The sequence below is a fragment of the Rhinolophus ferrumequinum genome, chromosome 12, assembly GCF_004115265.2.
Source record: "Rhinolophus ferrumequinum isolate MPI-CBG mRhiFer1 chromosome 12, mRhiFer1_v1.p, whole genome shotgun sequence".
In the NCBI taxonomy this organism is placed as follows: Eukaryota; Metazoa; Chordata; class Mammalia; order Chiroptera; family Rhinolophidae; genus Rhinolophus; species Rhinolophus ferrumequinum.
In genome coordinates this window covers 77,874,622-77,900,621 of record NC_046295.1, presented here as the reverse complement: position 1 = coordinate 77,900,621, position 26,000 = coordinate 77,874,622, and the positions used below count along the sequence as shown (strand labels likewise).

The 26,000-nt window shown below is 54.3% G+C and overlaps 1 long non-coding RNA gene across 3 annotated transcripts; it reads right to left on the bottom strand.

The window, feature by feature from the left end:
* Window positions 1–204: 204 nt before the first annotated feature.
* Window positions 205–24,692, bottom strand: LOC117031855 (uncharacterized). 3 transcript variants are annotated; one of them, XR_004424633.1, is made up of 5 exons: window positions 24,598–24,692; window positions 13,059–18,310; window positions 4,987–5,113; window positions 4,255–4,514; window positions 205–235 (listed from the first exon to the last, which is right to left on the bottom strand). It is a non-coding gene; the product is annotated as an uncharacterized LOC117031855 (long non-coding RNA). The 3 variants fall into 3 exon arrangements; XR_004424632.1 differs by lacking the exon at window positions 4,987–5,113 and having other exon boundaries at window positions 12,331–18,310; XR_004424634.1 differs by lacking the exon at window positions 4,987–5,113.
* Between the last annotated feature and the right edge of the window lie 1,308 nt (window positions 24,693–26,000).

Sequence of the window (26,000 nt, the reverse complement as noted above, 5' to 3'; positions counted from 1 at the left end):
AAGTCAGTGTTGCTGAGCTTGCTACATGGCTGGTGACCCCACCCCCCAGCCCCAGTTCCCTTACCGTGCTCCTCAGCCACTTGTCTTCTCAGGGCCTCCATTTGCCATGTGTGACTTAAAGGGGCAGACAAGGGCGATGGTGACAGCATAGAGTCAGCCCGGCAGGCAAGTGCTGCTGTAGCCCCATTGCACGGAGGGGAGACCGGAGGCAGGGACGGACTGGCTCAGGGCAGCACTGCCAGGAAGAGGCCAAAGAGCGATTAGAACTCAGCTGTCTCATTCCACACCAGGAGCTCTTAACCTCTCCTGCCATGCGGGCTTCTAACTGATTGCTCCACTAATTAACTGATTGGCTAACTGATTGACTGATTACCTGCCAAGGCCCCACCTCTCGCCCCACCGCCGACTCCAAGAGTCTCGGAACCCCCAACCCAGGTGCGCCCCACCCACAGTGGGGTAGGGGGCGTGGCCGGGGCGTGGCTCCCTCCGCTCCCCGCCCCCGCATGTCCCTGCCGGCCTGTTAATCCGCATCCCCCGAGGCTCCTCCATTCGCCCGCTCGTTGCCGGGGAAACGACCTCTCTCCCCCTCCGGGCCTTCAAAAGGGTCTCCCATCCCCTAGTTGGTCCCACCCGGCCGGGTGTCCTCCAGCTCCGGGATGGCCGGCGGGAGCTGAGGCCCCAGATAGGAGAGAGTGGGGGAGACACAGACATGGAGAAACACCCACAAGTGGAGAGACAGTGGGAGGGAGAGACAGAGATAGAGAAGAACACAGGGAGAGACACAGGCTGCAGAGAGAATGGAGATGGAGAAAAGAGACACGAGAGACATGAAAACACACCTCGCCCCCATCACAGTACGAGAGACCAAGAGACCAAGACAGAGAGGGCGAGACTGGGGGAGAGAGACAGCACAGAGATGGCGAGAAGTAGAGGGGGGCCCCCAAAGGATAAAGACAAGGGCCAACAAGGGGGAGAGAGTCGGAAGGGCGCGAACTTGTGAAAATAAATATTTATAAATTGAGAGTTTCTAAATTCTTTTTTGCATTTTCGTAGTAAATTATTCATTTGGGTAACTCCCTCCTATCTGCTTAGGGGGGGGGGGGGTTGTTCACTTCTGTGCTCCCCCTCCCTGTCTTCCTCCCCCTCCTCCTCCCCCCACCTCTCTCCCTCCCCACCCACCTCTCCCCCCTCCTCCTCTCCCTAATCCTCTCCTTCCTGTCCCTTTCTTCCCTCCTACTCCCGCTTCTCCCCCTTCTGTTTTCTAGTCCCACTAACACCCCCTCCCCTCCCCTTCTACTCCTTCTCCCGCTCTTCCCCCTTCCATTTCCTACCCCCTCCATTCTCCTCCTTCTCCTCTATCCTCCTCCCCTTTTCCCCTCTCCTCCCCCTCTTTCCTACTCCTCCTTCCCACTTCCCCCTTCCCTTCCTCCCCCCCCAGGTTGGAGCTGGGCACCTAGGCAGGCAGGGTGGGCCACCACCACAGAGAGGTGACCAGCTGCCATGCTCTCTAATTTCTTCCCCTCCTTAAATAAGAATAATCGTCTAACTCAGCAGGGCTGAGATTAAAAAAACACTCGTCGCTGGCAGTCTGGCACCCCCAACCGGGACCACAGAAATATTCCTCCGGAGGGCTGGGGACACTGGAGTTGGGGGGAAAGGTGGGTGCCCTTGGAGGAGGGGGCTGCGGTCCCAGGAGGGCCCCGGACAGAAGCTAGAGGCCACATTGCTTCCCACGGGACCTGGACAAGCCCCTCAGTTTGCTGAGCCTCAGTTTCCCTCCCTGGAATGGGGACAGGGAGTAACTGTTCCCTTGGCCCAAACCCTCTCTCACATCTGTTTGGGAGTCTGGAAGGTTTCAAGGCCCTTCTGACCATTTCCCACAGCTTATCAGGCACAAAGGATGTACAGGGTACAGTTCATAAAAGCATGATGTGACTTCCTAAAATCAGGCAAGGACCCAGCCGCCAGTCATAGTGTGCTGGGTAGAGAGGCCACACCCACTATCAGTCTGTGGCCTTGAGCAGAGTGCCTCAGTTTCCTCATCTGCAAAGTGGGCCGGTGATGCCTCCCTTCCCTTGACAAAGCATGAGAGCTCCCACCCTGCAAACTGCTACATACTACGCACATGTCAGTGTCTAAGCAGCATTTGTCACCTCTGTTCCATGTCACCTCTATCTGACCACCCCTTGCACCCAACCCCTCCTAACTACCCAGAATAAATAGCCACAGGAGCAAACACTAAGGGTGGGGGGAGGCGGGTGCAGGGAGTTCTGGATCAGGCTCTCCTGCCACTGAGATTAGCCAGGAAGTCACCAGCAAATCTTTGGGGAGTCTTCAGAGATCTGGACGCTTCCATCCCAAGTGATGCTGCAGGTGGAGTGTGGCCTCCACTCAACTGGCCTTCCCCTTAAGGCTGGGCAAGGAGGCACCGGTGTCAGGTCCTGGGTTTGAGTCCTGACCCCGCTGTTTGACCTTAATCCAGTCCCTTTCCCATCTGGGGTGAGAGTTCCAAGGTTCCTTTCAGCCCACACTTGATTAACATCCCTGTTATTGCTTTTAACGACAATAAGTGGTACTGGTCCCTTACTTGTTAGGTGCCAGGAGCAGTGCTCTGAGCCTTACAACAACTTTCATCCTCCCCACACCTCTCTCATCTAGGGCCCAATGACTACCGCCCCATTTTACAGATGAGGAAGCTGAAGGTCAGGGCAAGGACTTGCCCCAGGTCAGGCAACTGGACCGCGGCTGATGAGGTTCTGGCTGAGTCTGCTCTGGTGATGCGGAGGGCTGTCATACCCAGATCCCCGTGCTTCCCACGGGAACGTCCTAGGCCATGTCAGTGCCACCCAGAGGGAGGCTGGCTTTTGGGGGCCCCAGCTTGGTGACCCCAGCCCCGTCGGACATTCAGACACACTCGTCTTTGATCTGAAGACCTCTCCTTTTTGTCTTTCTACACAAGCACAGTGAGAAGTGTGTTGGGAAAATGACCCCCTCTGGATATCTGCCCCTTCTACTTCCCGTGGCCAGTGTCACCCTCACTGGCCTAAAATAGTGATTCAAGCCTTTCGTAAACCCTAGGGGGTTTGGGGCCAGGGGGTGCAAAGGGAGCAGGTGGCTGGGCTCTCATCCCTCACCCCTGCTTGGTTCAGTATTGATTACTTGAGTAAGATTTATTTTGAGAAGTAATAAGGCACGAGGTTGAGATGCAAAGATGGGTGTAAAACACCAGTTTGAAACTCGCTGTTGTAAATAATGAGGAGCCAGGTGGGACAGAGAATTGAGGCTTCCTGAAGTCTCCCCACTTATGTAACTCAGTTCTCCCCAGCAGTCACCCCAAGGGTAAGGAGACAAAAACAAAACTAGGATGTAAGGAGGCCTCTCCCAGAACTCCACAGCCCGGAATGCTTTACAAGGTCATTGCATTCAGTGATTGAAACAGGCCCACCAAGTGGGTACTATGTACCCACAGTGTGGATGAGGCAACTGGGGATCAGAGACCTTAGGTAATTTGCCCAAGGTCACACAGCAAGTACAGACTCAGCTAGGACACTCTTGGGTCTGTCTGCCTCCAAAACCCATGCCCTGACACTGAGCGCCCTCCCCTGAAGAAGCTGCACGGTCACCCTGTGAGTGTCATTGGCTCTCTCTCCCCAATCCTGCTCAGGGTCAGTGTCAAGCTGTCCTGAAGTGTTTCTTTGGATACCAGGGAGGATTCACAGATGCTCAGGAGCTGGTCTGAGACAGCCACACATCCCGGGCAGAACTGCCCCTGCTGTGGGCACTGCCATGCTGTCCACCTACCCTCCCTGAAGGCAGGGGCCTCTGCCGCCCCTGCTGGGGATGACAGCCGTGTTTGCCACTCCTGGAGGAATGTTTGTCCCCAAAGTACCAGAGCCTTTGTGCCCCTAAGAGGCCTCAGAGCAGGTCTGCTAGGGTCCCCATTTTAGAACACATCTGTTTTCCTTGCAGCTCTCTCTCTCTCCCTCGCATCTGAGTTGAACTGGGTTCTGACCTCAAGTCACGCCTCCTCTGGGAGAAATAAGGCCAGGCCCTGGTCAGTCCTGAGCGGTGGCCCCTTCTTCCCTAGAGGTGGAGGTCTTCCCAGGAAGGGGGTCGGTGGAAACAGCCTGGGAATGGCCCACCCCCCACCGCACTGAACACCAGGAACACCCAGGCCCAAGCTTAGAAAACGTCCACGTTGTAACGGATGCTGGATGGGGTGGGAGAGGAACAACGGAGCAGGCAGAGACCAACCTGTCTTCCGCTGGGTCTCAGCCTCCTGCAGTCTGGAAGGTGAGAGGTGTGGAGTGGATGGAACTCTCTTTGGAGGTGGGGGAACTCTCGGTTGGTTCCACGCCCTGCAGGATCTGCTCCCAGAGCTGGACCAGCTGCTTCAACCTGGAAGCAGGAGCACGGGAGGCCCAGGCAAGACTGGGGGATGAAGGGTGGGGGGCCTTGGAGGGGCGGAACTAATGGCGATTTTCAGGCCCACCCTGGTGACTCATACACCCCACCTGTGGTGAGAAAGGTAGAGATTTTCATTATCATTAGTGGGGGTAGTTAGAAATGATTAGAATCTGTGGCTCACGCAAACGCTAACCATAGTCCTCTCTGAGTGGGGAATGTTGGTGATTTTTACTTTCTTGCTTATAATTTTCAGTGTTGCTTGAATTTACTTATTTATTTTATAATAAGGATGTTTTGCTTCCCCGCCCGCAGAAACAATAGTGATGTTAACCAAAAAGAGAAAGAAAATTTAAAAATCAACAAGAATAAACTTTGTAAACAACAAGATGCTCTTGCCAAGAGATGAAGCAGATACGAAACGACAAAGGGGAAAAGGAACAGGCTGTTCTGCAATCGGACCAACCAAAGACCTGGACTCAGCAAGTCCCAAGGAAGTGAAGGCGAGTTTCAGAAACTTGACAGAAGAAAGCTCTGGGGGGGGACGTGAGTGCCTTTGAGAGGAGCCAGTAAAGAAAGGACCTGTGAGGTGTCTAGCTGGGAGCTGGGATCTTGGCGCCCAGTCCAGGCGGGCACCACGGCTCAAATGCTGCTTGCTGGGCAACTGCAGGCAAGTGACTCAACCTCTCTGGAACTCAGTGTTTGCTCTCTGTAAAATGGGCATGGCAGAGCAGCAGTATTAGAACTGGGATCACAGAGTCAAGATGGGAAGGGCACCCCCACTTTCCACCTCCCCTCCTCAGTGTCCCATTTGGAACCCCCCAGGGACAGAGAACTCACCTGGTCCCTGGAACTCATTGGGCTCCATTAGCAACTATTCTTAAAAGCAACTCCTGACCCTGGAGGCCGCAGCTGCTGCCAGAGAACTGTCAGAATGTTCAATGCACCTGCCCTTTGACCAAGCGATTCCATTTTTAGGAATTTATACCACAGTAACACTCGCTCAGGTGACAAGGGAAAAGGCACAGGAAATTCATTGCATCACTGTTTATAATAGCAGAACTTTGGAAACCCCCTAGACATCCATCTGGGGACAGATTATATAAATATGAAGGCCCTGACCGAAGGAAGAGCAAGGGGCAAATACCTGCCTGCTTTTTCAAGGAGGGAAAAAGAACAATAAACCTTCATTTACATTTCAAGAGGGGCATCTTGACACTCACCCTGCTGTAAACCCACAGAATAGCACTGGTAACTGCTTGCCCAAGAAGGGAGCTGGGGGTTAGGCAGGAGTGGGAATAATTCCAGCTTTAAAGCCTTTTCTCTTCGACTCGGTTCACTAGGAGTGTATGCCCGGGAAACAGCCATCCGCTGGCCTTCACCCCACTTAGATGGTGAGTAGAAATTTCCAGGTCTCACCCACAGCCAGTCCTCCTCAAGACCTACCACCCTGTGACTAGTGCTGGCCAATGTGTTGTGGGAGGAAGTGATGCTCCTCTCTGTCTCTGTGACCCAGAGATGGAGGTGCCACAAGACACAGGCAGCCTGGATCCCTGAGTTTTCCCATGGAGGGCAATTGCCTGGAGAATCACCTGGACTCATGGCAGACTGGATGCAAAACAAACTTTTGCTGTGTTGAGAGAGTTTGGTGAGGGGCTCATTTGTTACTGCAGCACAACCCAGCCTTGCTAACCAATACAGATTTGGAAAACCATATTCTGGTTCAAGGGAAGCCAAGAGACCTTGGATAAGTCTCTTGACTCCTCCAGGCCTCAATTGCCCCATGTGTACAGTGGGGTAAGGGGTCTTTTCTCCTTCGGCTTGGGCCTGTGCTGCTCATGTTCCCAAAGCCCGAAACCTGAGGAATATTTGCTAGGCTGTAGGGTGCTGAGGGCTCTCTGGACACCCACCACTGGGCAGACCCCCTCAGTGGCATCATGAAATCCTCACAGTGGCCCCAGCAGGGAGGCACCACCATTATGCCCATTTCCCCCATGAGGAAACTGAGGCTCAGAGAGGGGAGGTCACTTGCCCAGGGTCATCAGCATCCGTGATTCTTAACTGCCCTAATGACATCTGACACTTTATTTCTTATAAATGCAACTTAAAAGAAAGTCCACTGCTAACAACTTGAGAGAACTTAGAATGAGGATTATTTTTTTAATTTACCATCGTAACTATTTTTAAGTGTACAGTCCAGTGGCATTAAGTAGCTACATTCACATTCTTGGGCAATCATCCCCACCATCCATCCGTCTGCAGAACTCTGTACCCATCAAATAATAACTCCCCATTTCCCCCACCCCCCAGGCCTTGGCAAACATCATTCTCTCTTCTGTCTCTATGAATTTGCCCATTCTAGGTACCTAATATCAGTGGAATCATACAATATTTGTCCTTCTGTGTCTGGCTTAGCATAATGCCCTCAAGGTTTATCCATACTGAAGCAGGTGTCCGAATTTCCTTCCTTTTTAAGGCTGAATGATATTCCATTACATGGATACACCACATTTTGTTTATCCATTTGTCTGTTGATGGATCCTTGGGTTGCTTCCACCTTTTGGCTATTGTGAATAATGCTGCAATGATGGTTGTACATATATCTGAGACCCTGCTTTCAATTCGTTTGGGTTTGTACCCAGAAGTGGAATTACTGGATCATATGGTAAATTCTATTTAAAAATTTTTAGGAAACGTCATACTGTTTTCTGCAGCATCTGCACCGTGTTACGTTCCCCCACAGCGTACACGTTTCCAGGGTCTCCACATCCCCATCAGAACTTGTTGTTTTCTGCTTTTTTGTAGTAGCCCCCCTGACAGGTGTGTGAGGTGGTCTTGATTTGCATTTCCCTGATTGATCCCTGGGGAAATAAGGACTTTTTAAAGCCACTGGTGAGTCTATAGTGGTGCCATCATCTGGACCTGTTTCCAAGGGAGGAAGCAGGAGACCGGGGTGCTGCCCCACTGCTGGGAATAATGCAGCCACTTCTCAAAGTCCTTGACTCCCAAACAGGTGAGTGGGCTGTGCTCCTGGGGCTGCAACGTGACCTGTGCCCCAGTGAACGGGCCGGGGTGGAGGCCCCACCCTGGCGCAGGTCCCAACTTCTCTAGAATTTCAGCCTGATGTTGCAACCCCTACTTCCGCTGCTGGGCCTGGGCAGGAACTGAGCAGGGTCTTTCCAGCCCCGGTTGACCCTGTGACCTCGAGTCCCCACCCAGGCCTGGGACACAGAGCAGAGGAGGCAGATCCATAGCAAGGCAGGCGTGGTGGTCAGCTGCATGTCCCTTGGCCTTCCATGTCCAGATAAGGGCAGATTTGTATGTGGGACAAGAGCAGGGACTTTGGAGCCACACAGGCTCAGCCTGACTTTCATTTGTCATTTGACAACTGTGTGACCTTGGATAAGTCACTTCCCCTCCCAGCCCTCAGTTTTTTTATCTGTAAAATGCCTGCAATAGTAGCTTGGCACATAGTAGGTACTCACTAAACATTTGTATAATTACCAACGTTACTATCATCCTCATTATCATCAACATCCAGACATGTGATCAGGCCACGCCTGTGTCAGACAGTCCATGGCTCCCCATTGCCAGCAGGAGAAAGTCTGCCACACTCTCACAGGCTGGTGGGCACTGCCTAGACCGGCCCCTGCCAACATCTCCGGGCTTCGCTTCCCCTCACTCATCACATCTCAGTCATCCGGGCTGCCCTCCTTTCCTTCAAATACCCAGCGTGCCTTTCTGCCACAGGCCCTTTGCATATGCTCTCCCTCCTGCCTGAAACGGGCTTCCCCCACCTACTCCATTCCCATCCCTTCAACAGTTAACTCCTAAAAGCCTCTGTCTCACCTTAGAACATTACATCTTCAGAGAAGTGCTGGACATCCCCGCCCCCGTCCACATGGGAACTGTAAATCCCCTGTAGCACTTCTCAAGGCTGCTCACAGCACTGAATTGTGAAATTATGTGAGGAATGTCAGCCTCCCCACATGAGCGCTCTGAGGCCAGGATCACACCGGGTTTGCTCCCCATTAGAGTGCAGGCACAAAGGACAGGGTTGACCCAGGAGCTCCCCAAATATTAGTCCCATCAAATCATTAATTTCCAGAATTTTCCTGATTTGGGGAACTCAGATTCTTTTCAATGAAGACAATCCATTACCTACATAACTAGATATGCTTTAACTTTTTTGCCTTTGTTAAGATTTTTCTACTCATTAAATGAACAAATCTGAGAAAACCCTCAGCTACATCCTGTGTCCTAATTTTTCAGCTCAGGAAAATGTGGTCACTGCACTCAGAACAGCTGCTCACAATTCCTACTGTGCCTTGTCACAGCCCAGCCTCCGGCCACCCCTTCCTCGGAACACACGGGAGGCTTCGGGCTGCTCCACGGGACCCCCTTGCTTGGGGATGAATGCCAACCATGAGTAATGGCGGGTGGCAGAGGGAGGTGCTGAACATTTTCAGCCCCGTCAGCAAAATCAGCCCGAGCCACGGTGGCCCCTTGCCCAGGGTTAGGGCCTGACTCAGCTGGTCCACACATAGCAGCCCCCCAACCAGATGGGGAGTGAGGGTGCGGACCCCAAGGGGGCCCCAGGGCAGGAAGCTCAGAGATGCTTTGCCAAAGCCCATGCACTCATTGATTCCGCCATCCTCTCACTTATCTATTTCAACAGATAACGTGCTGAGTGACGACTACGCGCTCGGCAGGTTTGGGGAGGTCCTGGTGAAGACCAGGTCCTGCCCTCCTGTAGCGAGAGAAGGGTGCTGAACTAGCAGTTCCACAAACACAGTGATTCCTTCTGGGGGGAGACCCAAGGCTCCACCCCCTCCCCAGGCTCACCACCCTTGGTTCTCTGGGCTTTGGGTCTATGGGGGACGGAGCTGGCTTTATAGGATGCTGCAGAGGGGCCCTTCAGAGAAGGGCCGTGTTGATGTCCATTCAAAATGGTTCTTAGTAAAGAGCTTTCTTGAGACAGCAGTGCAAAGAGGCTACAGGTGATGATACGGTTAGCACCGCTGGGGCTGTGATGGTGGTGGGGGCCCGCCCAGGGAAGGAAACACCTGGAGGAGGCCTGCAAGAAGGGCGGACAGTCTCAGGCCATAGGTGAGTGGAGGCAGGGCTTAGGACTTGGGCTCCTATCTGGTTGGGCCTGGGGGCATGAGCCCTGCCCACAGCGAGGACCTGCATATGGGAGAAGGAGCGTGGCCGGTGGCGGGGGCCCGAGATGCTCACAGACATCAGAAATGGACTAAGCACCCCCACTTTCTAGGTTCTCATGGGGCTCACATTCCTGTGTGGTAGGTGAGAGTGGACAAATGAAACACACAAGCAGCTAGATGGGATGTGAGAGGTGGCAGGGCCAGGGAGGTGGGTGGTCAGGGAGGATTCCTGGGGGGGGCAGTGAGCATGTCTAGGGGGAAACTCCAGGAGAGATGGCTAGTGGGACTCCAGGGCTGGTGAACTTGAAAGGAAGGAGAGTGGGCGTGGGAGAGGGAGGAAGGGTGGGGGCAAGGTCAGAGGGAACTTTCTAGGCTGCAGTGGGACTCAGGCTCTGGGAGGTGGCCGTCAGGCCCATCCTGGCTGCTGGAGGGAAGGAAGGTTACCGTGTTCGAGTGGGGTTTCCCAGGTAGAACAGTGGGATTGTGGCGCTATGGGATTTGCAGAGAGATGAGAGAAAGGGAGGCTCAAGGACAAGGTCATTGAGGCAATGAGGTGGTGGGGGGGGGGGCTGTTGCCATCTCTTGAGCAGGGAGGGAGGGGACACAGGATCCCAGAGATTCCACCGAAGTCTGATTCTTGGTGAAGACAACTCAGAGATGATGTGGCAGAGCCTCATTCTCCCTGTCCCCCTCCACTGGCCGGGCACACACAGGCACACCCCCCTCAGTCACTCACGTGTGCACCCCACAGTCTCACACACACACCCTCACTCTCGCCCACACTGTCTCAAGCACACACACATCCTACACCCCCACCAGGGCTCAGGAACGCCTCGGACGTCTCCCCAGGTTTGTCTTCATGTGACTGATGGCAGCGCCCAAGCGCTCCCCACTGGCCAGTGGTCCGGAGGGCCATTTCTGAAACAGCAGCCCCCAAAGCCCGGCTACCCCAGAGGAGCTCGTCAGACGTAAAGGACCTCCCCTTCATCCCGAAGATATTTGAGTGAGGAGAGCCATTTCCCCATTTGGATGAATCGACATATGAAAATCCAGGTCGTCACACTCATGCGTGCGAGCACGCACACACACGGAGAGTTTCTCAGAGAGAGTTGTGTGCACCCCTGGTTTCCTGCCCAGAAACCCCAGGCTTACCCACCAGGTAGCAGGCTACACCTCACCCCCCGATAATGGAAGTCCTCATCTATGCAGAGCTTTCAGGGTGCCTCAGCCTTTGGGGGATCCTCCCCTCCTCACAGCTGCCTGGTGAGGTGTCCTACCCCCTTTCCGCAGCTGAAATGACAGGGGCTTTTGCTGGAAAGGGGAGCAGATCCCAGCTAGGACGACAGGGAGGCCAGAGGCTGTGCCTGAGAAGGGAGGCCTAACCCTCAGGGAGATGGAAACGCACAGGGAAATCCACACTCCAGCTGCTTGCCAGCCGAGGACAAGCGTTCTCAGCTGCTGTCACCTCAACACACATGCATGCACACAGACACACACGTGTGTACACGGACACACACAATCCCACCCTCACACCGACACACACACACTGGCACACAAACATGCTGACACACTCGCAATGACACACACATATACACCGACATAACACCCTGACATGCACACACAGAGAACTCTGGAACTTTGGTTCTCCAGTGGGTCTGAGCTGTCTGGTCCAGAACGGCCCTCTCTATAGGCTGGAATCGCCTCTGTGAAATGTTCCCATCTTCACACGACCCTCCAGGCTGCCCCCCCACTGCCACATGTCACCTAAAATCCTGAGAAATTAGGAAAAATTCTTTTAAAACTCACACCTCGAATTTTAGGCTTACACAATATTTTGAAAATTTGGGATTCAGTCCTCAGGCTCAGTCAGACGTGGGCTTGTGTTACCCGGCAGGTGGGGGCAGGTAGGACCCTGGGGGTGGGCAGGATGGAGAGCATGAGTTGTGGTGGGGGTCCATGCCTGCCCCACCATCCATAGCTGGGAGCCAACTCTACCGAGCAAGAGATGACTGAAGGCTGTGGGGCTCAAGGATAAGGCTCTGAGAGTCCCAACTACCACCCCCCACCTTCCCCAAGAGACTTGGCTCCTGGGATCCTCAGTTTCTCCATCTGTATAATGGGTGTGATGCACCTCACAGGGCTCAGGTGAGTTAAGTGACATCATACTTTCAAATTATAAGCCCTATAAGCCCAAGAAAAGAAAGGGGGGGGGGTGGGATGGGGAAAACTCGCGGTCAGTGGCCTCCCTGGCAAACCCGGCTGAAAAGCAGCAGCATTTTCCTTTTCTGAGGCTGAAGCCGAGCTTCCCATAGGATCGCGACAGCTTATCAGGAGCAAAGCGGCTCTCTCCGCCAGAAGGTGACTGTGGGGGCTCTGGCTCCTCCTCCAGCCTCCAGCCCGACTCCCACCGAGGAAAACACTGAATCCTCTCCTCCCAGTTCAGGTTTCCAATCCCCCCCTCAAAAAAAAAAAAAACCCCACAAACAATTTTGCATATATTTAAATCTCCTTTGCTGTTTCCAGTCTTGAGTCCCCCTTCTCTCCCCCCCAAAAAGGGAGAAAGAAATTACAAAAGCCCGTCATTTGTCTCCGTCCCCGCACCCCATCTATCAGGCCGCCGAGCCCGTCGCCTCGAATGAGGCGCGCGCCCGGACGGCCGCTTTAATGGGGCGCCGCGTGTGACTGTGCGGCGCGGCGGGCGCAGCCGGCCGGCATTTGCATACATATTAAACGGAGCAGTAAAAAATGCAGACATGCAAACCATTTGGACGGGCTCCTCGGCGCAGAGCCGGCCAGGAAATCAATCTTCTGGTTTCTTAAAGGAAACCTGCTCAGGAGGAGGTGGCGAAGCAGCACAGCCCGCAGGCCCTGGGCGCAGGCAGCCATCATCTGTCCATCTGTCCCGGAGCCCAGCCAGCTGTGGGGGTCCTTCCCAGCCATGGCCTCGGTGGAGCCACCGACAGGGAGCCAGAGGAAGGGGAGCCATCATCACCCTGGGCGTGAGTCCTGGCTCAGGGGGCTGTGTGCCCTAGAGTGAGAGGCTGGGCCCCTCTGAGCTCGCCCCAACCGGTGATAGTGATAACTTAGCACAGTGCCCCCCCCAGCCCCACCCGCAGTGGGTGCTGGAGATTTCCCCCTCACTTGGTGGCTCTGGGGCTGAAGCTATTAACCCAAGGTGGCCCAGCCCTTCTATACAGAGCCTGGATCCCAAGCCAGGTGTGGAGGAAACTGGCCAAGAGCACAGGCTCTGGAGGCAGGTGGCCTGAGTTCAAAGTCTGGCTCTATTTCGTACAAGCTGTGTGACCTTTGGCAAGTGAATCAACCTCTCTGTTTCCTAAAAAAATGGATATCTCCCTCTTAGGCGTGTTGGATTAAAATAGGTCAGTCACTGCCTGGCATGCAGTAAGGACTCCATAAAGAGGGGCAGAGCAAAGTGTAGATTAAAATCCCTCTCTTGGGGCAAGCCATCCCTCCCATGAACCTCCTTACCTGTAAATGGGATGTTGATTCTCACAGGACCGTCTAGCTCACACGGATCATATACCCCACCCTCCAGAGATGTGGGGTCCCAGGAACTCCACTGCTGACTCCAGCCAGATGTGGCCAAGCTGGCACCTCTGAGGGCTGCTGAGCCCGTCATCTCCTGGCAGCTCAGGCAAAACCCAGAGCCTAGATGGGGGAACACTCTGACAAGCCCCAAACGGACCGAAAGTCTGTGGTACCAGGAAAGGCAAGTGACCCAGAGTCTTGGCAGAGCCAGACTGGCGCTGCCCGCTTCACCTGGCCCCTCTCTCACTTCTACTTTCTAGATGAGGAAATTGAAGCCCAGAAAGAGGTGCCACGCCACGAAGCTTGAAAGGTTGGTGGAGCTGGGATTCAAATCGGGTCTGAATGACTGCAGAAGCCTCTTGTCCAGAGGACGCTTGTAAGTTGTGTCAGCAGAGAGAACTCATCTGCAGTGTCAGGGAACTCTGCTCCCCCAAAAGTATGTGTTTGTGGAGAAAGAAATCCCTTTGTGCCTGAGTTCAAATGAATATTTGACACCCATGAAGGTCCTTCCTTGAGGGGAACTGGAAGAAAGAAGGAAATGGGGCTTTGGAAAACTAGTCAAGTTTGGCCTTTATCCATTGACTCCATGCTCCTGGAAGCAAGGAATGGAGGTGACCAGTATCCCCAAGACAGGCTGGGCAGTGGACAGTGCTGGGAGGTCATGGTGGGCTGCACCCAGCCCGATGAGAGTCGCCATCCTCTCTGAGACCCCAGGGCTTGAGTGAAGAGCCAGGCCAGGGCTGGAGGAAGAAGGTCCCCTGAGATTCAGAGCTTCCCACCTGAGTAGCAACATGACCTCCCCGCTCTGAGACTTGCATTCTGGTGCCATGGGTACAAAAAAGGCTAAATCCAGGGTGCGGCCCAGTTCGGTGGTGCCTTGCTGTGTGACCTTGGGCAAAGGCCCCACCCTCTCTGGGCCGAGGTGGCTGAGCTGACTGCACTCCTTCTCTGCCTTTCATTGGAAGCCCCTCCCTTTTACCCCTGGCTTCTACCTTCCTCTGCAAGCCCCAGAGTACCGGCCGCCCCCACTGCCCGGCAGGCAGGCGGGTGGAGGAAGCCAGCAGGGCGGGAAAAGGCGGGAGGGGCAGGAGTTACAGGAACCGGCTGGGCCTGGGCGATTGCTCAACTGGGGAGCCTGGCCCGGCCAGCCTCCACAGGCCCCCACTTCCACCAGCCCGCCCTCCCTCCTAGCTCTGCATTGCAAACATTCCTGGCCAACCTCGGTTGCTGCAGCCCCGGAAGGGGGAACTGCCGCAGACACAGCACGAGGCCGCCAGAAACACTTAACCCCTTCCCTCCTTCCAGGCAGAGCCTTCAGGCAGGAGGATGGGGCTGGGCGGCGGTGCCAGGGTTCCCAGGCTCTGAGTGCCAGGGTCGGGTGAATCCCTGGCAGCCCCGGCTGGCCCCAGGTTACCAACCGGGATCAGCAGGCTGTATGTCATGCTCACACAGTCTCTCGCCACAGATTCACTCAGCAGACATTTCCAGAGCTCCCCCGTGGGGCTGGGTACTGTGCCTGGCACCAGGCATGAAAATCCAACCAGGAGGTTCTCACGGGGCCCATGCTGGGGTGAGTGGTGGGGGGAGTCAGATAAACAGGCGTTTTTTCAGATCATTACAATGAGGGGTGCTACAAAGCAGAAGTACAGGGGGAGCCAGAGGGTGAACAAAAGTGTCTCAATTAGGCAGGGAGGGCTTCCTGGAGAAAGTGACATTTAGTGAGCCATGAGAAGAAAAGAGGGAGAGTGTTCCAGGGGGAGGATGCAGCAAGCGTGAGGTTTTCGACAGAAGAGAGAGATTGGAACATTCCAACCTGTGTGTCTGGAGGAGAGGGGGTGAGGGGTGGAGAGCCCCCAGGTGGGAGAGCTTGGTCTGTGCCAGGCCCCAGAAGGCCGTGGGGCCACTCCTGGGCTTGGACTATCTTCTAAGGGCAGTGAGGAGCCATGGGAGGATTTTACCTGGGGAATGACATGATCAAGTCCAGCTCTAGGCACTGAGATTTACTCGAGTGAAAAACAGAACCTTAACGGAAAGAGGGAACCAGCACGTCTTCACGTACAAACCAATATATTTTAAGACCAGAACACCTGAACCACGCCAAAGTGCCACCAACAGGAGACATTTCGAATGGCAGCCTGGCACCTGGACCTGGCACCGGGTTCTGCTGGGGTGGGGGGTGCCTGGCACTCTGAGCCCTGCCCTCCCCAGGCCAGCTGGAGGCAGCAGGCTCAGGTTGGTCCCTCCTCCCAGAATGGGGCCCTCCCCTCCCACACCCTAGACACCACTCTACAGACAGCTGGAGCTCAATAAATGCAGCACTTAGAGTGTTGAAGTTGGGAGGAGCTGAGCAATCATCCAGGCCCACAGCCTCCTCGCTGCACAGGTGAAACTGGGACCCAGAGGCGGCAGCGGCTGGTCCAGGTTTCCACTGGAACTGGGGGTGGCAACACTGGACCGGCCCCTGTGCATATGCCTCTGGCACGGGGAGGGAGGGGGCCCAAGAGGCATGCTTCCCCGATGCCCATAGCACGTGTCCAGAGAGGAAGGTAGCGTGCCAAGGTTATGGCCTCCCCAACCAAAGCCCCCGGCCTTTCCCCATCTCTCATAGCCCCAGGTCACTTCAGGAGGCAGAGGCCCAAAGAAATAGAGATTCAAGTCCAGAAAGCCAAGAACCATTTGGAAATGGGCAGTCACTAAACCCAGCTGGGGGAGGGAGTCAATACCTCTGCTCCCTTAGAGCTTGAAGGAATGAGCCAGGGGACATAGTAAGTTGGTGGGAAACTTTTAGACAGTATGGTTCTTGCTATGGATACGTTTCCTTTTCTTCTCCTCCTCCTCCTTTTCCTTCTTCTTCTAGTTTTCTTAATGAAGTATTACTCAGAACGCCAACATACCAAAGAGATGAAATGTAGCTGCCCAGATTGGAGAGGAAGGGGTGTGTTAGATCCGCCCCACTCCCACTCTGTGGGTTCTGTGTCCACCTGGCCAGCCCCAGGCTCCTCAGAACAGACAGAGGGCCAGCAAGAAGCCCAGCCCGGGGCTGTGGAAACTGAGGCCCAGGGAGGTGGAGGCACTTGCCCAGAGTCACACAGCCCTGAGGGATGTAGGCAGGTGCTCCTAGGCCAGCCCGACCCAAAGACCATTTCTGTCAGCCCAGGCCCAGGCTGTCGGATCAGGCACCAGCACCTGCCTTCTGTTTTCTCAGCTTTTCTATGCCTGGTCTGTTTGTTAGGACAGCAAATTTAGCCAGAGCTCCCCAAGTCCTGCTCAGTGGGTTGGGACTTCCCAACGGAAAACACGCCCAGGACGCTCCCTGTGTTGAAATCTTGCTGGACAGGACAGGAAGGGGCTAGGCATGCTCTGTGCCTGCACATGCCCCCAGAAAGGAGGGGCTGAGTCCCTTCCAGCCTGCTGAGGTCAGCCTCCCCGTAGGAGGCCTGAGCAGCTGCTAATGTCTATATTGTGGCTGTGGCTCCATCCTCAGTCACAGAGCAAGACTCCTTCCAGGCAATGGTGTTTCTATAAGCATTCTTTGGACCTGGGTGCCACCACCTCGGTGACCTGCCATCAGCTTTGCCGTGGTAAAGCATTCCAGAGCCCTCAGGCAGGGATTGTCTCTCCCAATCCTCCTCACAACCAGAAGAGTTTGCCACGATCACCCCATTTTACAGACGGGAAACTGAGGACCGTGACGTCACTTGCCTGAATCACACAGCTAATGGCAGACATGGGTAGGCCTGGATGCAGGTGCCTCGGGCACCCAGGGGGACACTCTCACTATGGAGGCCTCACCGCCTCCCAGCCTGGAGATGTGACCGGTTCTCACAGCGATGGGGCTCCAGGAACCCAAAGATTCCCCTGGCTCACCCTGATGCCTCGTCTTGTTAATGGACACAAGATAAATATTTGATCTCACCTGTTTATTATTTGTATATCTTCGGCATTTATCCATCTTGTTTACTCTCCACTCCAATCTTCTCCACCTGGGTTCACGCGAGTCACCGGTTTTATCTGAATTTCCAGAACGCAGAGCAGCCTGTGTTGCTGTAGTGGTCATCACATCCCCAAAAATCTCATTTTATGCATGTTGTTGGCCTAACTTGGAAGTTTTGGTGGAACCTACTGCTTGGGGACAGGGATGGCACAGTGCCATGGTGCCCATGCAGCACTTGGCACAGGTGAGCGTTCACAAATGGGGCTGGATTATTATTCTCGCTGTTGTTCACCAGGGCTTGGCGTGGCCGATAAATTCCTGATCTCCTCCTCTGCCCTTCACATCACAGGTTAGCAGGTTCACTTCTCAAAGTTATTAACTGGCACTAAATGATATGAAACCAATGGTGTGAATGAGCCAAGTTACCTGTCCTTCTTGTACTGAAGTGATGGTTACCGTCGTAGTCGGCCCACAAGACAGTCTGCAAACAATTCCTACCTCCGGGTCTTCAGGTCTCTGTAGGCCTTTCCCACAAAGAATAGGCCTGCCTTGTATGACCAATAGGACACGGAGAAAACGACCACATGTGCTGCCTAAGGCTCGGTCATAAAAGACACTACAGCTTCAGTCTTATTTTCTTGCATCACTCCCTCTGGGGGAAGCCAGCCACCATGTTGTGAAGAAACTCAGGCAGCCCTACAGAGAAGCCCCTATGGCAAGGAAGCGAGGCCTCCTGCCAACAGCCAGCACCGCCTTGCCAACCAGGTGAGTGCGCCTTCTTAGAAGTCTATCCTCCAGCTGAGTCAGGCCATGTGATGGCTATAGCCCCAGCTGACAGCTTGACGGCTACCTCAAAAGAGACCGCAAGCTAGAACCAGCCAGTTATGCCACTTCTGAGTTCCTTTCCCAGAGAAACTGTGAGATAATAAATGCTTATTGTTTGAAGCTACTACATTTGGGGTGATTTGTTATGCAGGTAACTAATTACTAATGAGGTTACTGACACAAGAACCAGAGAGACCTTCTGGTTCTGAGGGCCTTTCATTAACTGGGTTCCCAAAGTGTGTTCCTTGGAATACTGATGCCAGAAAATGCTCCGGAAAGCGAAGGTCCATCCAATGCGGGCAGACTGTGGACTTGGGTCTCTTTTCCGAGATTCCCAGTGCAGATCCCTCTGGGCCGGGAAACCCAGCACTCTCCTAATTCGACACTTCTCAGCAGTCTTCTTGGAACGTCAGCATCGTAGCTTCAAAGCCCCCTGGGAAAAACAGCCGAACTGTCACAGCAGCACGCTCCTTGAGCACATTAAATGATTGTGCCCGGTATAAAAACCAAACCACTGCCAACCTGATATTCAGAGTGTAGCCCGGGATTTTATATCAAGGCAAGATGGCCGGGCAAAAATAACCGATGGTCTGTCTATGCTCCTCGTCCACTTAAGGGGCTGGTTTGCCCTGGGTCTCCGCTGGTCCCATCACTCTTACAACTGGTCAGGGCTCTAGGCCAGTGTCTGGCCATGGACCTCAGTCCATTTGGGGACCCATTTGGGATTCAGGATTTGGTTCCCAAACTCTGTGGCTCCAGCTCTCATCAGCTCCGAAGCCATGACTTGTGGGCCACACTGTACCCTTGAACTCTCCACCCCTCGTCTTCAATGCCAAGACCTCAGAGCCGGACATTTCTCAGTGGCAATGCAACCATGATCTCAAAACACGAACCACTGGAAAATAGCATTTGATATAGAAAAATTCATTTTACAGGCAACTTTTTAAGAGCGAATCCACCCCCTTCAGCAAGAGAAGGTTGTGCTCAGAAAACCACATTCTTTCGGGCCCCTGGGGCTGCATGGGGGGTGGGAACAGAGATCTTTCTACTTGATAGGAAGCAGAGGTCTCTTTTTTTGTTAAAAACATAGCTTTACCCTCATGTTGCTTCATCTTTCCCGAAGTGCACATTCTGCGGCTCTCGGGCCAGTCTGGAGCCAGTACTTCCAGAAACCGAGTAGCCTGTCCTCTTCCCTCAGGCCAGAAGTGCTGGTGTGGACGCCTCACTACTCAGAGGCTGGTCCAGCATCGGCCTCACCTGGGAGCTCCTGCCTAGGCCTCTACATCAGAATCTACATTTAAACAAGATCCCCACACGACTCAAGGCATGTTAAAGGTGGGGAGTGCTCAGATGCACCCCAGAACTATAGTCTCAAAGTACCCTCAGCCTGCCCTCTCATGGGCTGCCATGCTTACTCCCCTTTCAGGTTCTCTGTCCCATCGCAGACTGCTTCTCAGAGGGGTTCTGTGTGTTCCCTATGCCTTTGATCCCCCTTTTATCACAGACATCCGGTAAGATGATCACGGCACGGCAGAGTGAGAAGTCAGGAGACCTGCACAAGAGGTAGTGACAACAGTAAAGATACCCAGTCCTTACAGAGCACTCACACCCAGGTGGTAGGCACTGGGAACCAAAGATTCAGAGAGGGGAAGCCATCTACTCAAAGTCACACAGCGGTAAATGGCAGAGTCAGGCTGACCCCACAGCCACTGAGGGCTCCCCAGACAGGACACCCTGCTGGTGTGACCAGGACTTCCTTTCTGGGGAAATGGGAGTGGCTGCAGGGGTTGTCAAAGAGATGCACCCCCATCCCAACTGGTTTAGCCAAGGGGTTCCCAGTCTGGAGTTCCCTGGGGGGCCCTCAAAGATTGTCTGGGGGGGCTCCATGCTATTTACAGCCTCTTGAAGTCCCTGATGGTCACTGCACCTTTACTGAGTGAGAGCCGGGCCACCACGACCTACATATGCTCCTTTGCTTTGGGCAGGATTCTACCAACGCACTTTGCCTATTCAGACTCTGGGCTGGTGGGAGCTGAGCAGGCATCACAGTTGGCCCTGATTAACCCCAAATGGGAAAGATTATATTATTCAACAGATACAGTTTGCTTGTTGGGCAAACAAGGGCCTTGGGGCCAATAACAGCAGGAGGGACTTTTCTGGTGGGAATGTGGAGAGGAATTCATTTAGAAACGTGAGTTACTAAAGGGAGGGCATTTGTCTCAATTATTTTTCAGCGGTGACACCCGCTTTCTTATATTTTCTTTAAAACAAAGCAAGTGCTCCCCCACCCACCCAGCCCCACTGGTGCTGGGGGTGCAGAGGCAGCCCCGTGGGATGGCTGGGCTGAGCCGCCTGGGAGGCCAGGACGCAAGGGGCCACCTGAGCCCCCATCCCTGGTCTTCACCAGATGCCCCTCATGCCACAGGCTCCACGAACCCTGACCTTGAGGACAACGTGGAGGCTCTTGTTTGCAGGTTTTCAGGGGAGCCTGGAGGAAACCGGCCATGGACACACTTGAAGTTGTAGAAACCTGCACCAAGACAGGCGTGGGTCTCTGCGAGCAGCTTCTCCTCAGCTCTGCACCTCCCTTCGCACTGTGTGTGGCCGCGTGTGCATGTGAGCCAGGTGGTGCCTCGGTTGCTCCTTGTAGGCAGAGTCCTCCCCTCCACTCCTCCGACCTCCACCCCAACCCGCAGGAGGTTTGAGGTCTTCGAGGGTCTGGTCAGGAGAGCTCAGAGGTCAATGGCCGGGCTCTGAAGGCCGAAGCATGCAGGGGGCTTGCAATCAACTGACAGCTTCACCTCACAGCCCCTTGCCTGGGCGCTCTTCCTCTGTCGAGAGATATCTCATTGGTTGTGGAGACCCCGGAGCTCATAACTGAAAGGCCTCCTTCCATCCAGGACCTGAAGTCACCTCTGGGCACAGGGCTTGGGGGGTGGGGGAAGGGACAGATACAGTTTCTTCTTAAAAATGATCCTCATGTGTCTGAGTAGCAGGAGCTGGAGACCCTGGGCCAGAGGTTTCACGACCATGGACTAGAAGACCACAGTGAAGGACAAGCCCACTGTGTTTCAAATATAACCCAAGAGGAGTCCACTTTGAGGTACTAAAAAAAAGGCACCATCCATCCATCAGCCACAGCAAAGGGCCTAGGTCTCTGATATCAACGCACCAACTAGGGGACTTTTTTAAAACAAGGTCCTGCAGGGATCTTTCCAGCAATTCCTTAATGGATGGGTCAGTTACACAGCTTTGGGTGCCCTCTGTTTTGTCACATGTTTTCACTGGTCTGTCCGCATGTCCCCTTCTCCTAAGAGACGCAGGGCAGGGACCACCTGTGGTTCATCTTTGTGACCAGCTCTCCTGGTGCCCTGTAGTCAAGACCCAAAGTCGGGACAATGTCACTCCCTAGCCCATGCTGGAAGCGGACCCCAATTTATTCATCAGCAGAACAGAGGACCCAGGTCCAAAGACAGGCCCATCAGTTTCTCACTGTGAAACCCCAACAACCCCCTCTCTGTGCCTCATTTTCCTCGCCTGGACAATAGCGGTCCCAGTCACTTGCACCGCTGGGGTTGTGTAAGGACGGCCTGAGCAGGTGGGTTTTGTGCTGGACACACCCGGATGGAGTGGGGTCTCACCATCTAGCCTTCCAGGGGCCAAACTTACGTAATGCTGGGCACGCAACAGGCGCTCAGGCACTGAGCGGTGTTCAGATTATTTTTTAAGCAAATACCTCTTAAAGTCTGAGGATAAGAATCATACATTATTTGTGGAAAACGGGATTTTTTAAAAGAGGAAGCTTGACCTCTTTCTCCCCACCTACCACCAGGCATCAGGATGGATACTTTCCCTACCTGTCACCATTTTACACATGAAGAAACCAAGGCTCAAAGAGGTCAAATGAGGTTCCCGAGGTCACAGAGTGGTAGAGTCACGCTGTTAACCATCAGTGTCTTGGCTTCAGAACCCCAGTCTCTCTAAGACATTTGCTTAAACCCCAGCACCAGGCGACCCATCACAGAGATCCGTGGTCAACTGCACTTAACCAAATCAGAAATCACATAGTAAAGCATATCCACTTCCAAGACTTCTCTGAGTGGGAACCAATGTGACAAGGAAGGAAAATTGGAATCAGGTCACACAAAACAGCCAGGTAACTCCAGAAGAGTGCAACTTCCCCAAGACTGAGCCAATTCGGGCCAACTTTCACCTGAGTCCACAAGCAAGGATAAGGGGGCAGAGGAAGATTCAGTTGGTTCCTCGGTTTTAGTACAGGCCTGAGAACGGTGGGTGGGGCTGTGGGTAAGGGGATTCATGTTCTGTGGCTTTCTTGAGGGGTGCATCTCAGAGAGGGTCTCTCAAGAAGCCGTGTGAGGTAGTGATTAGAATCTGGGCTCTAGAGCCACAGAAACCTGGGGTTCACTCTTGGCAAGATGTGTGACCTCTCCGATCCTCAGTCTCTTTATCTGAAGTGTGTCCAGCAAAGCTTTACTGTCCAGCTGCTCTTTGTGGAGCTGGTGCTGGGTGCTGGGGAGTCAGCAATGAATGGGAGAGACCGGACTGGGACCTTCACCAAGCTCACTGTTTAACAGGAGACAGTGAATGTCGAGACTAACAGATTCGGATACCAGCTCTATGGAAATAACACAGGGATGAGAATAATCTCTGTTTCAGGCTGGTGGTGAGGGCTCAGACTGTGCATCCAAGTCAAGGCTGAGCCCAGCATTGAGCACACGGTGAGCGCTCAGTCCAGGAAAACAGCTTTTGTTGCTGCTGTTACCACTGTAACCTGAATAAAACTGGGCTGCTGAGGGGCCCAGTCTCATAATCATGTCACATGCAAAAGAAACACCAGTCTGACATCCGCAAATCACTGGAAAGCAGTTTCAATCTTCCTGGTCTCTCAAAGAGAGACCAAACGGGACCTCCTTTGCACACCACACACAAAACCATTCTCAAGACTCTGTGACAGTCTGTCTATCTGCCCAAAGGTCTCGCTGTAACACTCTAGAAACAACTCCCTTCCTGGCACCTATCTTTTATCCTTCTCAAGAGGAAGGGGCTGCTGGGCCTGGCCTCACGAGACATGGGACTGGCTGTATCCAGGCTCTGCCATGTTGGTTACCCACTCTGTGCCTCAGTTTCCTCATCTGCAAAATGTGGATAACAACAACACAGTTTTCAATGAGTTATCGTGGGGCAGCTCCCCACAATAACTTTCTAGGTCTTAGCACCCAGCGGCAGCTCCCCCCACCGCCCCACCGAGCACGGGGAAAGGGCCAGGACTGAGAGCAAAGCTCTGACACTTTCTGAGGAGGGAGCAGCAAAGGCTGGGACTGTGGCATTCAGGTGGCATTCTCCCTCTTCCATAAGAAGCACACCCGGGCAACTTCCCCTGAGTGTCACCTGCTCAGAGGACAGGGCCAGGTATTCCCCAGGCACTTGGGGCCCGCTGAAGCACTGGGGAAAGATGGTTCCCTAACAACTGAGGACGCGTGGGCAGCATGGCTCTGCTTCCTTCTGGCTTCTAGGGCCACAGGCTCTGTATTAGGCATTTGAATGTCTCACTTCCTGAGGGTCTTGGGGCCAGGCCCTTACCAGGTGTGTGGTTTCTGCTCTCACAGGGCTTACGGTCCTGTGTGAGGCAGATAAGCAGGGTCTGATTATGAGGTGAGACACCAGGGGGTGGTGGGAGAGAACCTGCTGGGGCGTCTGGGAGGGCTTCCCAGAGGAAGAGGCACTGAAGGGAAGGGCTGGAGTGAGGAAGATAAGGCACTCCAGGCAGAGGCCACAGCCTGGGCAAAGGCCTGGAAGGGAGAAAGGTGGGTTCAAGGAGCTACGAGAAGTTTTCTTCCACCTCCCCCAATAGGCGCAGTTTACGGAGCAGTCACCTCCACCATCTCACTTGGCACCCTCCCCTTCCACCTCCACCCCTACCCCTTGTGTCAGAGAGCAGGAGCTCTTACTCCCAATTCACAGATGGGGAGACCAGTTAGAAGAGAAAGCCAAGTGACAATTCCTGGCTAGGACTGTAGCCCACATCTCCTAACTCCTGGCTCAGGTGAGAGAATCAAGATGCAAGACTGGGCCGAATGCACCCCTAGCATCAGCCAAATAAATGGTCAGGCGGACCTATTATCTCCCCCATTTTACAGATGAAGAAACTGAGGTTTAGTGAGACCACAACATCCCTCCAGGCCTGCCTTTTTTCTCTATCTCTGGAGACCTAGGACAAGTCAGAGGTGCCAAGATGCTTTCCCCAGGTAGAGCAGGAAAAGGCGAGGATCTGGGTGACTCCCAGTGAAGGAGGAAGGGGAGCCGGGATGGGTTGGAAAACGGACACCAGGCAGGGGAAAGTGGAGGAACTGGGTGGGGATGGGGGTGGGCCTTTCCAGGAGGCCAGTGGGCAGGGAACAGCACCCTAGGCAGCCCTTTCACTCCCTCTCGAGACCCCGACTTCCCGGAAGACACCACCCCCCACCTGGGCGGGCAGACGGCCCACCGCCTCCTGGCTGCCCAATCAGACGCACTCCCAGTCTGATGGGGGAGGCAGTCAGGGCGGAGGGCTCCCAGGGCCTTCCCGGAGGAGCCCCCCCGACCTGCCCCGGACTCGGCGGCCCACCGCCCACCGCCCACCCCCCAGCCTCATTAGCACCGACGCCTGTCGTCCTCCCCTCGGCTTCCGGTGGCTCCAGAATTTAAAGGTTAAATCCTAACCTCGTCTCAGCAGTTTCTCCCGGCTTTGCCTACCCAGCGCCAGTTGCTGGTAATTATATGCATCTCCGAGCAGCCAATCAGCTGTCAGACTGACAGATACTGATCTTTTCGTTTTATTTTTAGCTCTGTGCTTCCCCCTCTAGTTGCAAAAAAAAATTCTGTTTGTTCTGTGTGCTGCTTGGCTCCCAGCTCTGCAGCCGGCTCTCATCTCCACCAGCCAGCCAGGCGGGAGCAAGCAGCCAGAGGGGCTGGAGCCTCCGATCCCCACAGAAAGGGGGGAACCAAGCACGGGCTGCCCCCCAGCTGCAACCCCCCCAGGGCTGCGATGGGGAAGGGAGGAGACTGGGTGCTGCATGCAGAGGCACCCTGGAGGCTAAGGGAGTGGGAGAGGAGCTGTACTTGGCCTTGAGGCCCAGCATGGAAGGAAAGCAAGTCCTCACCTGCTGGCTGAAAGCTAGGAGAGATACAGAGACACAGAGAGACATGCAGAGACAGACGAAGCTAGGCTGAGAACAAGAAAGAGAAGAGAGTGGAAGGGAAAAGAACAAGCTCTCCTGCCCTGGAAATATTTTCCCCCCAGAACTGAACAGACAGAAGCAGGAATGGCTGACGGCATCGTGAGCACTGGAATGAGAGTCCGGACTGGCCTTTCCAGCCAGGCCTGCAGAGCTCGGGCTTCCCCTCCGAGGCTTGGGTACCTCATCTACCCTATGAAGGGCAAGTGAAGTGCTCTTCAGGGTCCTTTTGTGGGTCATTCCAGAAGGTTCTGTGGACCTCCCTGGAGGTACCAGGAGGCTGGCAGGTGTGGGGGCCTGACAGGTGTGAGGCTCCTGTTCATGCAGTCTCTGGAAGGAAGGATGGGAGGAATCTGAGGCCCAGGCAAGCTCTTAGGTCACAGAGCATCTCCCAGACATTTGAGGGATGGAAATGATTGTGAAGTTTCCTTCCGTCAGAGCACTCTACAGTTTGCAAAGCACTCCCCTCACCTCAAGGGCCTCTGTTCCTTTCCCATAATTAGCCCCAGGAGGAAGCAACATAGAGATGGGGATGCCTGGTGAGGATCACCTCTGTCTGACTGACCCTGGGGGAAAGGAAGGCAGTGTAGCCTAATGGTTTGGGCTTTGCAGCACAACTGATGTGGGTTCAAGCCCCAGGGCTGCTGTTGACCAGCTCTGTGAGCCTGCAAACACCCTGAGCTCCCTGGGCCCCAGCGTCCCCACTGGAAGGTGGACCCCAAAGCCACTCATCTCACAGGATGGCTCTGGGGACTGAAGTCACACTGTACGCGTGCTCTCCACAGCCCCAGCATCCAAGGAGCCCAGCACACTTGTGAGCAGGTATTATTAGCGTCTCCGTTTTGCAGATGGGGAAACTGAGGTTCATGTGACTCGTAATTGGCAGAG